We start from the raw sequence: 17335 nt of genomic DNA on the forward strand, positions 1-17335 counted from the left end.
CAAATTGGGTTTTGTTAATAGGTAACTAACACTGAAGAATGTATATTTGATCAAACATTGGTCACGTCATCATAGATCAGAAATTCTGTTTAGACTAGAATGCTTTTTTTTTAAAATTGGTAAAGTACCCTTGTAGTCATTGACCTTTTATAACAATTCAGCTAGTTCACAGTAGCTTAATACTGATTGTCAGCCTCCTACAGCATACCAGTGTCTGTACCCTGGCTGTCTACCATTTGAAAGTGTTCGTTGTTGAAAGAGGGTACAAAGTTCAGAGGGATTTGTCTCTTCTGTCACATTAGATGTGTGAGAATTGGATTCTTGCAGATTAGTTTTACATGTCCATGGAAAAGTTGGTTCTTACTGGCTTGTTTGAAAATGCGTGCAGGAATGGAATTTGGACTTCCTGTTACTTATGCTCCCAATCACATCTTTCTGGCTAAGAATTGAGAAGAGTATGACAGTTTATTACGTTCTCCCCAAAATCCATAAGCAGCACTGCCCTAGCAGACCCATTGTTTCTGCCTGCTCCTGCCCAACTGAAATCATTTCCACATTCCTCGATGCCATCCTATCCCTCTGGTCCATTCCCTTCCCACCTGTGTAAAAGACACCTCGCACACGCTTTGATTCTTTAATGACTTACAGCTTCCTGGCCCCCTTTCCCTCATCTTTACTATGGACGTTCGGTCGCTCTACATCTCCCACCAAGCCCTTAAAACCCTCCATTTCTTCCTCGAACACTCTCCTCCACCTGGCGGGCCTAGTCTCACCCTTAACAACTTTGTCTTTGTCGACCCCTACTTCCTCCAAATCAAAGGTGTAGCCATGGGCACTTAAATGCGGCCCAGCTATGCATGCCTTTTTGTTGAGTATGTCGAACAATTCCTGTTCCAAGCATACACTAACACTATCTCCGCTACATTGACAACTGCATCGGGGCTATCTTCTGCACCTCATGGACTTTATTAACTTCATTACTCTTTTCCATCATGCACTCAAATTCACCTGGACCATCACTGACTTCTCCCTCCCCCCCCCCCCCCCCCCCCCGCTTCATCGCAGGAGATAAACTATTGACTGACAAACACACTGACTTCCACCGTTATCTGGCTTACACTTCTTCCTACCCTGCCTCCTGCACATATTGTAACCCCCACTCCCAATTCCTCTGCATTTGCTCCCAAGATGAGGTGTTCCATATCAGGACATCGGAGATGTCCTCATTCTTTAGGGAACAGGGATCCCATCTTCTATCACAGATGAGGCCCTCACACATGTCTCCTCTGTATCCCATAATTCCGCACTTGCTGCCTCTCCCTTCCCCCCCCCCCCCAGTCTCATCAGGGATAGAGTCCCTCTTTTACCCCATTATCCGTTGCATACAACACATCGTCCTCTGGTTTTGCCTCCTCCACTGGGGTCACACCTTTCCAACTCCACCTCTCTATGTTTTCTGCAGAGACCGTTCCTTCTGCAACTCCGTTTCACTCATCCCAAAGTACCCCCTCGCAAGGAATGTTTCCCTGCAACTGCAGGAGATACAACATCTGTCCTTATGCCTTCTCCCTCGACTCCATCCATGGACCCCGAAAGTTCTTTCAAGTGAGTTGGAGGTTCACTTGCACGTCCTCCAACCTCATCTACTGTATTGGTTGTTCTCGGTGTATGCTCCTATTCATCTGCAAAACGAAGCGCAGACTGGGCGATCATTTCACCAAACACTTACGCTCAGTCTGCCTTAGCCTAAGCCTAAGCAATCTTGCCAAACATTTAAACTCTTTCCCATTCCCCTGTTGACCTTTCTGTCCTGGGCATTCTCCACAGTCAGAGTGAGACCACATGCAAATTGGAGGAACAGACCTCACATTTCGTTTTGGCAACTTACAACCCAGCGGTATGAAAGTTGATTTATATAATTTCAAGAACACCCTGCATTCCCTCTCCCCCACCCTAGTCATCCTACAAGTTCCATTGTTTGCATCCCTGTGGCCTTTTGTTATCACCTCTAACCCAGCTAACAATATGGTCATTATTTACTGGCCTTGATTTATTCTGGCCTTTTCCAACCTTGATAGTTTCTCTTCCCACTAGCCCCCCCCCCCCCGCCTTTACTTTGAGTCTGATAAGGTAGGTTCCATCCCAGATGCTGAAGAAGGGTCTTGACACAACATCACCAATTCCTTTTCTGCTGAGATCCTGCCTGACCTGCTGAGTTACTCCAGCTTTTTGTCTATCTTCAATGCTGCCCGTCCACTGAGTTACTCCAGCACTTTGTGTCTATCTTCGGTATATATCAGCATGTGTGATTCCTTCCTACACAACAGTTTATGATCCTGCTCACTGCCCTGTGAGGCTTGTGAGAAAATTGCTTCAATATTTACAAGATAGACAAAAATGCTGGAGAAACTCAGTGGGTGAGGCAGCATCTATGGAGCGAAGGAAATAGGCAACGTTTCGGGTTGAAACCTTTCTTCAGACTGATGCGAGGGGGGCGGGAAGAAGAAAGGAAGAGGTGGAGCCAGTGGGCTGAGGGGGAGCTGAGAAGGGGAGGAGAAAGTAGGGACTACCTGAAATTAGAGAAGTCAATGTTTATACCGCTGGGGTGCAAACTGCCCAAGCGAAATATGAGGTGCTGCTCCTCCAATTTACGGTGGTCCTCACTCTGGCCATGGAGGAGGCCAAGGACAGAAAGGTCGGATTCGGAATGGGAGGGGGAGTTGAAGTGCTGAACCACCAGAAGATCAGGTTGGTTATTGCGAACTGAGCGGAGGTGTTCGGCGAAGCGATCGCCAAGCCTACACTTAGGCTCACAGATGTAGAGCAGCTGACATCTAGAGCAGCGGATGCAATAGATGAGGTTGGAGGAGGTGCAGGTGAACCTCTGCCGCACCTGGAAAGACTACTTGGGTCCTTGAATGGAGTCAAGGGGGGAGGTAAAGCGACAAGTGTAGCATTTCTTGCGGTTACAAGGGAAAGTGCCCGGAGATGGGGTGGTTCGGGAGGGAAGGGCCGAATTGACCAGGGAGTTCCAGAGGGAGTGGTCTGCAAAAAGCAGACGGGAGGAGATGGGAAGATGTGGCAAGTGGTGGGATCACGTTGGAGGTGGCGAAAATGTCGGAGGATTATTTGTTGTATGTGACGGCTGGTAGGGTGGAAGGTGAGGACAAGGGGGAATCTGCCCTTGTTGCGAGTGGGGGGATGAGGAGTGGGAGCAGAGTCACGGGGTATAGAAGAGACCCTGGTGAGAGCCTCATCTATAGTAGAAGAGGGAACCCCCGTTCCCTGAAGAATGAGGACATCTCCGATGCCCTGGTGTGGAACACCTCATCCTAGGTACAGATGCGGTGTAGACGGAGGAATTGGTAGTAGGGGTCATTACAGGAAGCAGGGTGGGAATAAATGTAGTCCAGATAGCCATGGGAGTCAGTGGGTGTCGATCAGTAGTCTTATCACCTACGATGCAAATAGTGAGGTCAAGAAATGGTCCAGGTGTATTTGAGTGCCGGATGGAAGTTAGTGGTGAAATGGATGAAGTCAATGAGTTGTGTGTGGGTGCAGGAGGTAGCACCAATGCAGTCGCCATTGTCACAGAGGTAGAGTTTAGGGATAGGGCCACGGTACGTCACGAACAAGGATTGTTTGACGTACCCATCAAAGAGTCAGGCATAGCTTGGGCCCATGCGGGTGCCCATAGCTACGCCTTGTATTTGGAGGAAATGGGTCAAAAAAGGTCAAAAACTTTATTTGCCATTTGTGCTTACACACATAGGAACTCTTGTGCGGCTATTCAGAGAGTCAAGTTAAGTTAAAAATTAAAATTAAATTTTTTTTTTTTTAAATTTTAAAAAAAATTAAAAAAGACACATAGAGCATTGTAACTTGCACAAACACTATATCAGGACATCAGTTCATTTTGTTGTGTTTTGGCCAAGAGTCTCACTGTTGCAGGGAAGAAGCTCTTAAAAAAGCGTGTTCTATTTGTGGCGATACTGTCCGCTCGTCTGTGCCTGAGGTTGTATGTGCAGTTTTTGTGTTTGAGCAGGGAGTGAGCTGGATGTAGTGTGTCTCTAATGATTCTCCCTGCTCTTTTTTGACAGCGCTGATGGACTTCTGTAGCTCGTACCGGGCTTTCTTGTACTCCCTTTGATCTCCTGACTTAAAAGCTTCCTGCCTTTTCCTGATCTTCTGTTTTATGTTTCCATTGAACCAAGGTTTCTGGTTTGGAAACACACGCACAGTTCTGGGAGGGGCACATATAGATGTGCACCAGCTGATGTAGTCACTCACAGCCTCTGTGTATTCATGAATGTCATCTGTGGCCACCTTAAAGATGTTCCAGTCTGTAGCCTCTAAACATCCCTGCAGGCTAGCCTGTGCACTGTCCGTCCAGGTGTTAACAGTTCTGACTGTGACTGGCTGTGCCTTAATGGGAGGAGTCAAACAAAGTTATTAAGGGTAAGGACCAGCGGAGGAGAGTATCAGTAGACGGGGTTTGGTTGGTTCTGCGGTCGAGGAAGAAACGGAGGGCTTTAAGACCCTCCTGGTGGGGGATGAAGGTGTAGAATGACTGCACATCCATGGTGAAGATGAGGGAATGGGGGCCTAGAAAAACGGAAGTCCTGGAGTAGACAAAGAGTGTGTGAGGTGTCTTGAACATAGGTAGGGAGGGATTTAACCAGGGGGGATAGGATGGAGTTGAGATATGTGGAAATAAGTTTGGTAGGACACGAACAGGCAGAAACAGTGGGTCTGCCAGGACAGTCAGGTTTGTGGATTTTGGGGAGAAGGTAAAATCAGGTCGTGCAGGGCTGGGGAACGATGAGGTTGGAGGCTTGAGAGTGCAGGGAGCCGGAGTTGATGAAGTCAGTGATGGTGCTAGAGATAGTGGCCTGGTGCTCGTCTGTGGGGTCATGGTCCAAGGATAAGTAGGAGGAGGTGTCTGAGAGTTGGTTTGTGGCCTCAGCCTTGTAGGGATCACCGCGGCACCTCCCTTGTCGGCAGGTTTGATCACCCAATCTGGGTTGTTGCAGAGTGAGTGGAGGGTTGTACGTTCGGGGGGGGGGGGGGGGGGGTGGAGTGAGGATGAGGAATGAGGAGTGAGGAGTGAGGAGTGAGGAGTGAGGAGTGAGGCAGGGGAGTGGAGAAGTTGAGGCGGTTGGTGTCCCGCCGGCAGTTTAAAATAAAAAAGATCTAAAGCCGGTAGATGGCCATGAGGCAGAGTCCATGAGGATTTACAATCCATTAATTATTTAAAATACAATCAATTAATATTTACAATCCATGTTTAGATACACAAAAAGTTTGTTCACCCAGGCGACCAGAGAGCAGCGGTGATCCTTGAAATGAACACTCAATAGCAATTGTTAATTTCAATATTTCTTTAATTCTGAAGGAACGTCTGGGTCCTTTAGTTTTCTCCAACCCATCTCTTCCTCTGTCCAATCCCTTGCCAATCTTTCACTATCCCTTCTCTACCCTCTGTATAATTCCAAACATTCAGTCCTTCACAGATGTAGTTTCAACCCTGTGATACATCTTAAGATTTACAATGTTGAACCTCCATCGCCTTCATCTCTGTGCCTATCTCTTTCCATAGAAGGCCTTGGGACTCTTCTCCTGATTCCAGAAATCTCAATCTAACTGGAGCCCTTCTTCTGGCCTTTGTCCTCTAGCGATCTATTATTACTGTCTGCTAATAACATTGACCATCTCAAGTTTTCTACAGCTCTCACTCTAACTCGCCAATCCATGAGCCCCCTTTTAACATGTAGCACTTGCTCACTAAGGAGCAACCCACACATTGTAATAAAACTACTGGAAAGTGTGGTGTTATTGTGGATTGGCAAATTGACTACAGAAATTAAGCAAAAGCTTGCATATACCTCATATCTGCCATTGGACCAGGTGCATCAAGCCATTGTCCCTCAGTCACTGAGTTAATTTCCTCGAGATATTTTCTCCACAGCCTTTATTGTCTTCAAAACACTTGCCTCTTCTACCTCCTCCCCACGATCCATAAGCTGGACTGTTCTCAGATTCGGCCTGCTCTTGCCCCATGTAACGTATTCTTCCTGCTTTGACTGTACCCCTCCTCCCGACTGATCTCTTTCCACTTCATTCATGTTTTGCCGAGTCCCTCTGCCACTTTGTAAACTGGTTGTGACTGGCTAATCTTCATAATGGATGTCTGATTCCTCTACATCTCCACCACATGTAAGGATACTCCGAGGATCCTCACTTCCTGTACAGAAAATTAACCATCCCTTTCTGGTTGAACTTATTCTTACTTTGAACAATTTGTCTTTCAATTCCACGCACCTACTTCCAGGCTAAGAGTTTCTTTGTGGATACATTTTCAGTCCTATTCGGATTCCTTCCCTCAAATTTTATTCCTGCACGTACTGGCACTGCTTACAATCATACACAACCAGAACCCAGATTTCACTAGCTACCAGAATCCACCATAAGCACAACTATGGATTGGGCTCTCCCTCAACTGCATCTTGTGCCATCCTTGCTATGAGGATTCCATGGCATTTGCTTGTTGGATATATGTTCTGAGACTTTCCACATCTTAAAGAGTCTTCGCAAGATGTCTTCATTTTCCCATAATTGTAGCTTCCCTTTACCATAGTTGACATGGCTCATGCATCTCTTTCCACACATCTGTTCTTACTCGCTCTTCCAGACAGACCAAAAATGTCCTGGCCTTCCACTCCAGATTTAAAGAGTCATCCTCTAAAATTCCTGTCACCTATTGTAGAATATCTAGACCAAGCACATTTCCCCCTTATTTGGCTTCATAAGGGAAACTTTCCTTTCATGATTGCTCTTCCATCTCCAACCTCTCCCTTTCCCATGCAAACGCGTGAAACTTGCCCTTTTATTTCATCCCACCTTCAGTGGTGAGTCAATGATTCATTTGCATTTCCAGTTTAATGTGCTGCATTTGGTGCTCACAAGGTAGTCTTCACATTGGAGAAATCCAAAGTGGATTCGATGATAGCTTCATAGAGCATCTCTGCCCAGTCTGCAGGAGTACCCTAAGCTTCTAATTGCCTGTCGCATTAATTCTCCGTCCCACTTTGACCTCTGCTTTCAACCTACAGTCATCTGAGAATGCCCAGCGTCTGTGGAATATCACTGTCTATCAATGATACATAACAACTCTCAGGACTTGATAATGAGTTTCATGTTCAGATAAAATGGAATTGAATACTTTATTGTCTCATGTGACAAGGCACAGTGAAATTCTTTGCTTGCATACCCAAGGTATACCCAAGGTATACAAAGACGTAGCTGTACCTTCCAGTTTCTATTTGTTATCCTTAATTTTTTCAGATTGTGGCATATGTCAGCTTTTTTTTTTTAAATTCCACCTTGACAACTAGGTTATGTGCTCTGACATTTTGTCTGTGATCTGCTTATTCCCTTCCAATTTAATTTAGAACAGAATAGTACAGCCCTTCAACAATGTCTGCCAAACATGATGCCAAGACCATGACTTATCTACCAGCACGCGACCCAAATCCTTTCATTCCCTGCATATCCATATGCCTATCTAAAAGTTGTTTAAATTGTAGTAATGTACCTGCTTCAACCAGCACCTCCCAGCAGTGCATTCCAGGTACGAAACAACTTGTCCCACATCTCCTTTAAACTTTCCTCCTCTCACCTTAAAGCTATGCCCTCTAGTATTTGATTTTTCAATTCTCACTCTCTGCCTAATCTATGCCTCATACTTTGATATACTTTTTAATATATTTTGGTTTATTTACCCCGCTACTGCAGTTTGATCTGCTGAACAATCTCAATATTCTGTTTTTATATTAATTTATTTCCAGCTGCTGTAATTCATTTCCTCCAATTCACTTGGGTGAACATGTTTTTTGGAATATCAATTTGCCTGGATATAATAAAATGAGATATATTCAACTTCAGGACATAATAAAAAGGAAGAGTCGACCATTTGGCCATTCCTCAGCTACATTTTCCAACAATATCCATTTCCCCTCATTCCATCAATGTCTGAAAATCTATCAGTCTGTGCCTTGAATGTATTCAATCACAACTTCCCACAATAGAGTTCCAAAGAGCGAAGAAGTCCTATTCTGATCCCTGGCTCTAGATACAAGAGCTAGGGGAATAATCCTCCCTGTGTTCACCCTATGGAGCCTTAAAAGATTTTCAAGTTTCATTGCAATTTATCTTAAATTAGAGAATGCAGACTTAATTTACTTGATCTTCTAATGGAAAATATGCCATCCATGGCCCAACCGGAGTGAGTCTTGTGTTGTAGTTCAACTGAAATAAATGTTATTTGTCGCAAGACATCAAGATGGCTCCTCTAGAACACTGGTGGTTGTATAGCTGTCACTGCAATCAGAGATTTCAGTGTGTCCTCGAGCACTTCATGATCAATACAGCATATTTAATTATGGTAATATAAAAAATGTTAATTTGTTCTCTCAAGCTTTCACAAGTAGCAATGTGATAATGAGCAGATCATCTGTATTTTCATAATGTTAATTGAGGGATATATATATTAGCCAGTCAATGGGAATAACTTGCTTGCACCATTTTGCTAGAATCAAATGGACTTTACCTTTAAAACCAGAATTTATCAGTTTGAAATATGGCGCCTATCGCAGTGTAACCATTCCTAGGTATGCCACAAGAGTACTAGCCAATAATTGTTTCCTCAAATCTCTGAAGTGAAGAATAATTAATCCTCGAACCAGTGAGACAAGCTACCTGATTTAAAGTTGACAGGAAATATTAAGTTTTGTATCTGACAAATTAATCCCAGACTGAGGAGCATCAAAAGATGACGTTGAAGAAACTGGCCGCCATTTTAATTCCCTTCTGCTTTCAGGCAATGTAGAAGAGATCAGAAAGTCTACTAATCTCAGCATCTGAGTAGGTAAATGACCGACTTCTGAGCTATAATTTTGGTAAAATTAGCATTCCAGCGTTCCTTTAAATCTAATTTGGTCATTTAGTTCATTATTCTCCAATACCACTGTTGGGCTGTTACTACCATGTCCTGTTGCATTTGTTTTAGTTTAATCCACCATGCCTTCCACCCTATCATAGACCTTCCCTTTTGTTCTCCCTGACCTTTTTTTCACTGCCGTAAAAATAATTTTCTGTTAAAATGTTGTTTAACGATACAGTGTAGCAACAGGCCCTTTGGCCCACGGAGTCCTCACCGGCCAGCAATCCCCGCACACTAATACCATCCTACACACCAGGGACAACATGCATGATATTTTGTTCTGCACTAACGTAATTTGGAAAAGCACGAGCAGAATAGCAGCCAGGTTGCAAGAAAAATGGCAAATGGAATTCAGTGTGGAAGTGTGGGAGAGAATGCATTTGGAGAGTGAAAATGATGTGCTGAAACGCTCAATAAATGAAAAGGATATTGGAGTTGATGTCTGCAGATCCCTACTGTCAAGGTGAAAAAAAATTATATATTTTATATATTTAAAAGGTATATTTTATTGGACACAGTCCCAGCGTAAAGGGCAACCATTAATGAGAAAGTTGAGGTTAAATAGCTCGACTCAGGGCAGTGAACTTTTGGAAATCTCCACCCATTAGGACAAGTTACTTAGCATATTCAAGATAGATTAATATTTTATGAAGGAATGTGGGGCTAGAGCAGGAAAGTGACATTAACTAAAACGGTCAGGATATGAATTGGAAGCAGAGACAATGGGTTGAAAGACTTGCATCTGTCTATGTTCTTGAAAACCTTGTTTTCTTCTTGCAGTTATGGAACTAAATTGTCACTGTTCTTTCTGTGCAATATGTATGTTTCTCCAAAATAGATCTGTTATGTGCTACTTTATAGAATAGAATAGAATAGAATAGCCTTTTATTGTCATCCAGACCGAAGTCTGAACGAAATTTAAGCAGTCATACATATAATACAATACAATAAAAAACAACAATAAACACATATTGTGCCTTTTCAGAGTTTATATCCAGAACATCTTGTACGCTACTACCATCTCTGCCATTAGATTTGCCAGGCACATTGTAACTTTACTAAATTTGTGCTGCCTGCCCTCCCTGATAACTGTGTAAGAAGGAACTGCAGATGCTGGTTTAAACCGAAAAGCTGGAGTAACTCAGCAGGACAGGCAGCATCTCTGGAGAAAAGGAATTTATTTCTCTCCAGAGACGCTGCCTGTCCCACTGAGTTACTCCAGCTTTTTGTGTCCATCTCCCTGATAACTAGAGCTATTCCATGCAAGAACTGATAGTATCCTTAAAATTATTTCTAATTCTTGTATTACTCCTGATAATGGGTCCAGTTTATTCCTTTTGATTTGAACAGCGATGAAGCATTTAAAATCCTCAATTCCTTGGGCACTAGTCGTGAACGCCAATATTATGGGTCACATACCCTCTTGTGTAACCCCTTATTAATTTAATTACATTTAGTTCAGCCCCTTAATAATGTAATTAATGCTGCGAGGTTAACCTTGCGCACACCTTGCGCAATTTCCCCTCATGTTTCCTTTTATTTGTAGTCTGTTTCTGCTATGTGGCTAATTTGAATTTATTGTATGTTTTGTTTATTATTTTTTGCTACAAAAGGCCTGTTTTTCCCCTATATCAAAGATGTTTGATACTCAAACAACTTTTGTCATGTAGGCCAATGACTATTGTTTTCCTAGACATCTTTTGTATTCATTATTGGCCATTGTACAAGAATGCAGTTTCAATGCAAGTGGAAAAATGATGTAGGAAGACACCATGGAAACAGACTCCTCCAGGTGGATATTTAAGATAAAAATGTAAGAAACCATGTGTTTTCTTTTGCAGAGTTATGATTGTCCTCACATCAGTATTTAATTACAATCTGCAGGTGTCACTTGGGTCATTGCGCACATGAAAACTGAGCTCTGAGTCATTGACTCCTTCACCAATACATAGAAAAGGATACATCTTAAAAAATGTGAATTATTTTCATATCTCAAAACAGGGGTCCTATTCAAAATTTAAGATAAAAAGCAAAGCTTATGGGCAACGAAGTAACAGTAATCCATACCCTTGTGAATGGCTTGTGCTTTTTCTCTCCTTTCATTAATTATTTTGCTCTGCACAAGTGATAAAGATTGCACCTGTTCATGATTTTAGAGTATGTTTTCTAGCATTCATTCCCCTTGCCTTTGCAAGTCCAAATAGCAATAATACCATTCAAAATATTTCACGATTTAAAAGAAAGTGTATCAGTAAATGAAAGCAGGCAGGAAGAAGAATTAAGGTAGGATTTGGTATTCATTTATTATTGTCATATGTATTGAGATACAGTGAAAAACTTTATCTTGTGTGCTATCCCGGCAAACCATACCATACACAAGTGCAGTTGTTCTCAAGAGTAGAACAATGATAATAGATATATGTAGATCTGCTGGGGCCAGTTTGCAAAAGTTGCCTTATTTTGGCTCCAGCTTCATGTTACGACAATGTTCATGATCCAAAAGTAACAATCTTTACTGCTTTTCATGTGAAATATGTTGTCTTCAGTTTCAGTATAATCCTGTGAAATTTGAAGTAAACCCAAACTGAATGCACAGATAGAAATGAGAAAAAATACAGTCCAATGAAGAACACTGGCCTCTCCCAATAAATTAACTACTATTAAATCATGTAAAACTTGTAAATGTAAAATATAAATGGTAAAAAGATGACACTTGCAAGCTACAAAATGCACTAAACTAATTGAGAGTCTTATTGCTTAAACACCAATCATCTTAAATTCTCTTATGACACAAAAAGAGACCCTTAGTCCCAACAAGTTTATGCTGAGTCTTGAAGCCTTCCCATCAATCGTATTCCTCAATTTTTTTATAATAGCCTATTATATTTCCTTTTCACTAAGAATGTGCAAACTTCACACACAAGGTTTGGATGGAATCCATATTCCAATATCTGAGTGAGCAGCACTATCCACAGTGTCAATGTGCCATCCATTATTTTACTCTGTTGGGAGGGGAAGGGGGGCAGTAACTGCCAGTAACAAAACTTATTCATGGAATTACATTCCTTCATACTAGCCTAAAATTTATTTGATCAAGGACAAGTTTAAAGGTGTTCGCCATTATCGATGCAGGAAAGTCTTCCGCATCTATTATCCGTACTATTACATCCCTCTTGATTTCTTCTTCCATGTACACTGAGATTCTAATTTACCATTACTTGACTGTTTTCTTTATCAACATTTATTGAGAGCGGCTTGGATATATCATTCCCATTCCCTGCCACTTCATTGATGCCTGTATTTCAAGTCACCTGGATAAAAATGTTTCAAACCGAGGGAAAAAAACCTTACAAACTTGGACACAATTATAATTGCTTCACTCTTATCAATTCTGATCATGGAGCAATTATTCAAAAGGTAAGCTATCTTGCTAAATATATCTAGATTTATCAAAATCAGACTATAATAACTTATTTAATCAAAAATCATAGCCAGCACTTAGCAAATGTATCCAATTTGTCTGAGCTTGAGGCTCAGTCAGAAATTGGCAAGTATGATGTTGTGGGAATTACAGAGACATGGCTGTAAGAGGAACAAGGCTGGGAACTGAATATGCAAGGGTATACGTCCTATCAAAAAGGCAGGCAGGTGGGCAGAGGGGGTAGGGTAGCTCTGTTGGTGAGGAATGAAATTCAGATCCTTGAGAGGGGTGACATAGAATCAGGAGATGTAGAGTCAGCATGGATAGAACTGAGGAATTGTAAGGGTAAAAAGATCCTAATGGAAGTTATCTACAGGCCCCCAAACAGCCTGGATATAGGGTGCAAATTGAATCAAGAGTTAAAATTGGCATGTCATAAAGGTAATGCTATGGTTGTTATGGGGGATTTCAACATGCAGGTAGACTGGGAAAATCAGGTTGGTAATGGACCCCAAGAAAGGGAGTTTGTGGAGTTATTCCGTGATGGATTCTTAGAGCAGCTTGTAATGGAGCCTACCAGGGAGAAGGCAATTCTGGTTTTAGTGTTGTGTAATGAACTGGGTTTGATAAAGGAACTTGAGGTTAAGGAGCCATTAGGAGGAAGTGACCATAATATGATAAATATTAAACTACAATTTGATAAATCGGAGGTGTCAGTATTACAGTTGAATAAAGGGGACTATGGAGCCATGAGGGAGGAGCTGGCCAAAGTTGACTGGAAAGATACCCTGGCAGGGATGAAAGTGGAACAACAATGGCAGGTATTTCTGGGAATAATACAGAAGGTGCAGGATCAGTTCATTCCAAAGAGGAAGAAAGATTCCAAGGGGAGTAAGGGGCGACCGTGGCTGACAAGGGAAGTCAGGGACTGTATAAAAATAAAAGAGAAGTATAATATGAGCGGGAAGCCAGAGGATTGGGTAATGTTTAAAGAGCAACAGAAGATAACTAAAAAGGCAATACGGGGAGAAAAGATGAGGTACGAAGGTAAGCTAGCCAAGAATATAAAAGATAGTAAAAGCTTCTTTAGGTATGTGAAGAGGAAAAAATTAGTTAAGACCAAAGTTGGACCTTTGAAGACTGAAAAGGGTGAATTTATTATGGGGAAACACGTAAATAGCAGATGAGTTGAACAGGTACTTTGGATCCGTCTTCACTAAGGGGGACAAACAATCTTCCTGATGTACTAGTGGCCAAACGATCTGGGGTGATGGAGGAACTGAAGGAAATCCACATTAGGCAGGAAATAGTGTTGGGTAGACTGATGGGACTGAAGGCTGATAAATCCCCAGGGCCTGATGGTCTGCATCCCAGGGTACTTAAGGAAGTGGCTCTAGAAATCGTGGACGCATTGGTTATCATTTTCCAATGTTCTATAGATTCAGGATCAGTTCCTGTGGATTGGAGGGTAGTTAATGTTATCCCACTTATTAAGAAAGACGGGAGAGAGAAAACGGAATTATCGACCAGATAGCCTGACATCAGTGGTGGGGAAGATGCTGGAGTCAATCATAAAAGATGAAATAGCAGCACATTTGGATAGCAGTAACAGGATCAGTCCAAGTCAACATGGATTTAGGAAAGGAAATCATGCTTGACTAATCTTCTGGTATTTTTTGAGGATGTAACTAGGAAAATGAACAAGGCAGAGCCTGTGGATGTAGTGTACCTCGACTTTCAGAAAGTGTATGATAAGGTCCCACATAAGAGATTAGTGGCCAAAATTAGGGAACATGGTATTGGGGGTAGAGTGCTGACATGGATAGAAAATTGGTTGGCAGACAGAAAACAAAGAGAAGGGATTAACGGGTCCCTTTCAGAATGGCAGGCAGTGACCAGTGGGGTACCGCAAGGCTCGGTGCTGGGGCCGCAGCTATTTACAATATATATTAATGATTTAGATGAAGGGATTCAAAGGTACATTAGCAAATTTGCAGATAACACAAAGCTGGGTGGCAGTGTGAACTGTGAGGAGAATGCTATGAGAATGCAGGATGACTTGGACTGGTTGGGTGAGTGGGCAGATGCATGGCAGATGCAGTTTAATGTGGATAAATGTGAGGTTATCCACTTTGGTACGGAAAACAGGAAGGCAGATTATTAGCTAAATGGTGTCAAGTTGCGAAAAGAGGAAGTACAACGGGATCTGGGGGTCCTTGTTCATCAGTCAATGAAAGGAAACAGAAGGTACACAAAAATGCTGGAGAAACTCAGCTGGGTGCAGCAGCATCTATGGAGCGAAGGAAATAGGTAACGTTTCGGGCCGAAACCCTTCTTCAGTGAAAGGAAGCATGCAGGTACAGCAGGCAGTGAAGAAAGTGAATGGCCTTCATAAGAGGAGTTGAGTATAGGAGCAAAGAGGTCCTTCTGTAGTTGTACAGGGCCCTAGTGAGACTACACCTGGAGTATTGTGCGCAGTTTTGGTCTCCATATTTGAGGAAGGACATTCTTGCTATTGAGGGAGTGCAGCGTAGGTTTACAAGGTTAATTCCTGTGATGGCGGGGTTGTCATATGCTGAGAGAATGGAGCGGCTGGGCTTGTATACTCTGGAATTTAGAAGGATGAGAGGGCATCTTATTGAAACATATAAGATTATTAAGGGTTTGGACACGCTAGAGGCAGGAAACATGTTCCCGATGTTGGGGGAGTCCAGAATCAGGGGCCACAGTTTAAGAATAAGGGGTAAGCCATGTAGAACGGAGATGGGGAAACACTTTTTCACACAGAGAGTTGTGAGTCTCATTAATCTGATATTCTTCAGATTTAAATCGGATTTGCGATTTTCTTTCTTTCTTTCTTTTCCTAACAATGAATCAGATTTTTCAATTTTTTGTGCCCGATTTAGACAGTTTATTTGGCACAATCGTAAAATAAAAGGGTGAGGAAAGGAGAGCGGTCTGCAGGCGGGCAAGCTTCTGATTCATGATGGAAGTCAGCAAGGTCAGCCAATAGTGGGGGGGACACGTGGAAGGCCATGGCGGAGGGAACACAACGATGCTCTTTGGCTGCTGCTGAGATAAGCCCGGTGGCACCGTGCGAGCTGTGACGGTGCCTGTTTGTCGAAGGGAACCATAGCGTGAGCGGGTGAGACGCTGGGCCACGAACGGGAGCGCGGGCTCAGGGTGACTGGGATGCCCAGATAGCTAAGACAGGGTGATGGCTGCGGGGCATTGATCCCCTCCCCCTCCTCTCTTGGGAAAATAAATAAATTAACACAACAGTGTTTTGTGTTTCCCATATGGAGCTGCACTCGAAAGGGAATGGTACCGGCGATAATAGTGGGGGTTAGAGAGATGCGGGGCCCTACATCCCGGGCAACAGCTTTCCTCACCTTTCTGTTGATTTTCTGTTTATATTGGGAATTTTTATTTTACTTCGGAGTCAAGTGAGTGACTATGTGAAGAGCCCGCCAGCACGCATGTGCGGCATTACGTCTAACGCATGGTGCAGCGACCGGTTGGACAGGCGCGCTGCTCTTGCACTGGTAAGTTTAAAAGCCTACAGGTAAGTTTTAAACTTACTTCTTACGTTGTCCTTTGTTCCAGGAAACTCTTCTCGCAGAGATTCCTGTGGGATATGACAACGGTAACCCGGTCGGACCGCGGTGTAACCAATTGCACCTCGGGGATGCCGGCTACGGACCGCGGTATGCGGGTAGCGGGTGGCCGTCGGGTTTGCTGCTCGAGCCGCTGACAGTGCGGTCAGTGACTCCCGAGGTATTTTAATTTCAGGCCGCGGGGTTCTTTTAGACGGCGGGTAATGCCGGCTATGGTCCGCGGTAGAGCGAGTAGCCAGTGGTTGTCGGGTTTACTACCCGACTCGCTGATAGTACGGTCAGCGACCCAGACTTCGGCAGCCCATAAGGAGGGCAACTATACGGAGTCAGAGGGGGGCCTGGGCTGGACGAGGCCAGCCAGGAGGGTTCCACTCCGTCATTATGGTACGTTCTCGGACGTTCTACACATCCTGATATGGTCCACGGATCAGGGCCATATCAGCGCAGGTCCTCGGGGGACTACGGCAGCGCCTGTTTTCAGGGCTGCTTTCAAATCTTCCCTCAGTGGAAAGTAGTGCATAGGGTCAGTGTGTGTCTGGCCTCAACACTGGAAGTGTGTCAGAGGTATTTTAATTTCAGGGCACATTCTACATTAGATTCCAGTATACCCCGGGGGCGGGGGGGAACCAGAGATCCCCTCACGTTACTAACGACTTCATCACCCTTAAGTCTCCTACGGCAGTAGTTCTCTAAAGCTGGTAGCAGCCAGGGAACTGATTCTGTGGGCAGAGGTTTCAGGCCTAGGCCCAAGCTGGCCTTCAGGGGAAATATACTATCCACGCATCTCGGCAGTTCTACCCTCAAAAATCTAGGACGGGAATTAGACCTATATCAGGGGCCTTTGGGCTTACCTCAAGACCACCGGTATCTATGCAGGTACGTGAGTCTGGGTTCCGTAACATGGGTTGTGTGGTCTAGTTATAGTGTATTCTTCTTAAGTATGGCTATCAGGGTGGGCATTTATTTAGTTGCCACTAGGTCACATCGTGACTATCATACCAAGAAGAATTATTTTCACTTACACCAACAAATTGTGCAGTAGAATCGGACCTGCCATGGCGGTCTTAATCACTGGTTGGAAAGCCTTGTTGAGCTTTAATTATCAGTCACCTGTGCGAGCTATACATGGTGGCGTCATGGTAATTCCGCTCATTACGGGACTGTGGAAGATTCTTCCCCAAATTGCCAATATCAATTAAGTAATCAAATCTCTCGTTAACTGGGGGGGGCGTCTTCATTCAGGTAAATGGCGTCGGCCATGACAAATAACTGGCAGGTTTGTGTCCAGCATTTCTC

The 17335-nt window shown here is 43.5% G+C and overlaps 1 long non-coding RNA gene across 1 annotated transcript; it reads left to right on the forward strand.

Moving 5' to 3' along the window:
• The first annotated feature begins 5153 nt into the window (after window positions 1–5153).
• On the forward strand, window positions 5154–9859 carry LOC116975319. The gene is made up of 2 exons (XR_004412593.1): window positions 5154–9154; window positions 9427–9859. It is a non-coding gene; the product is annotated as an uncharacterized LOC116975319 (long non-coding RNA).
• Window positions 9860–17335: the final 7476 nt, after the last annotated feature.

This window comes from Amblyraja radiata, chromosome 7 (assembly GCF_010909765.2).
Source record: "Amblyraja radiata isolate CabotCenter1 chromosome 7, sAmbRad1.1.pri, whole genome shotgun sequence".
Lineage (NCBI taxonomy): Eukaryota > Metazoa > Chordata > Chondrichthyes > Rajiformes > Rajidae > Amblyraja > Amblyraja radiata.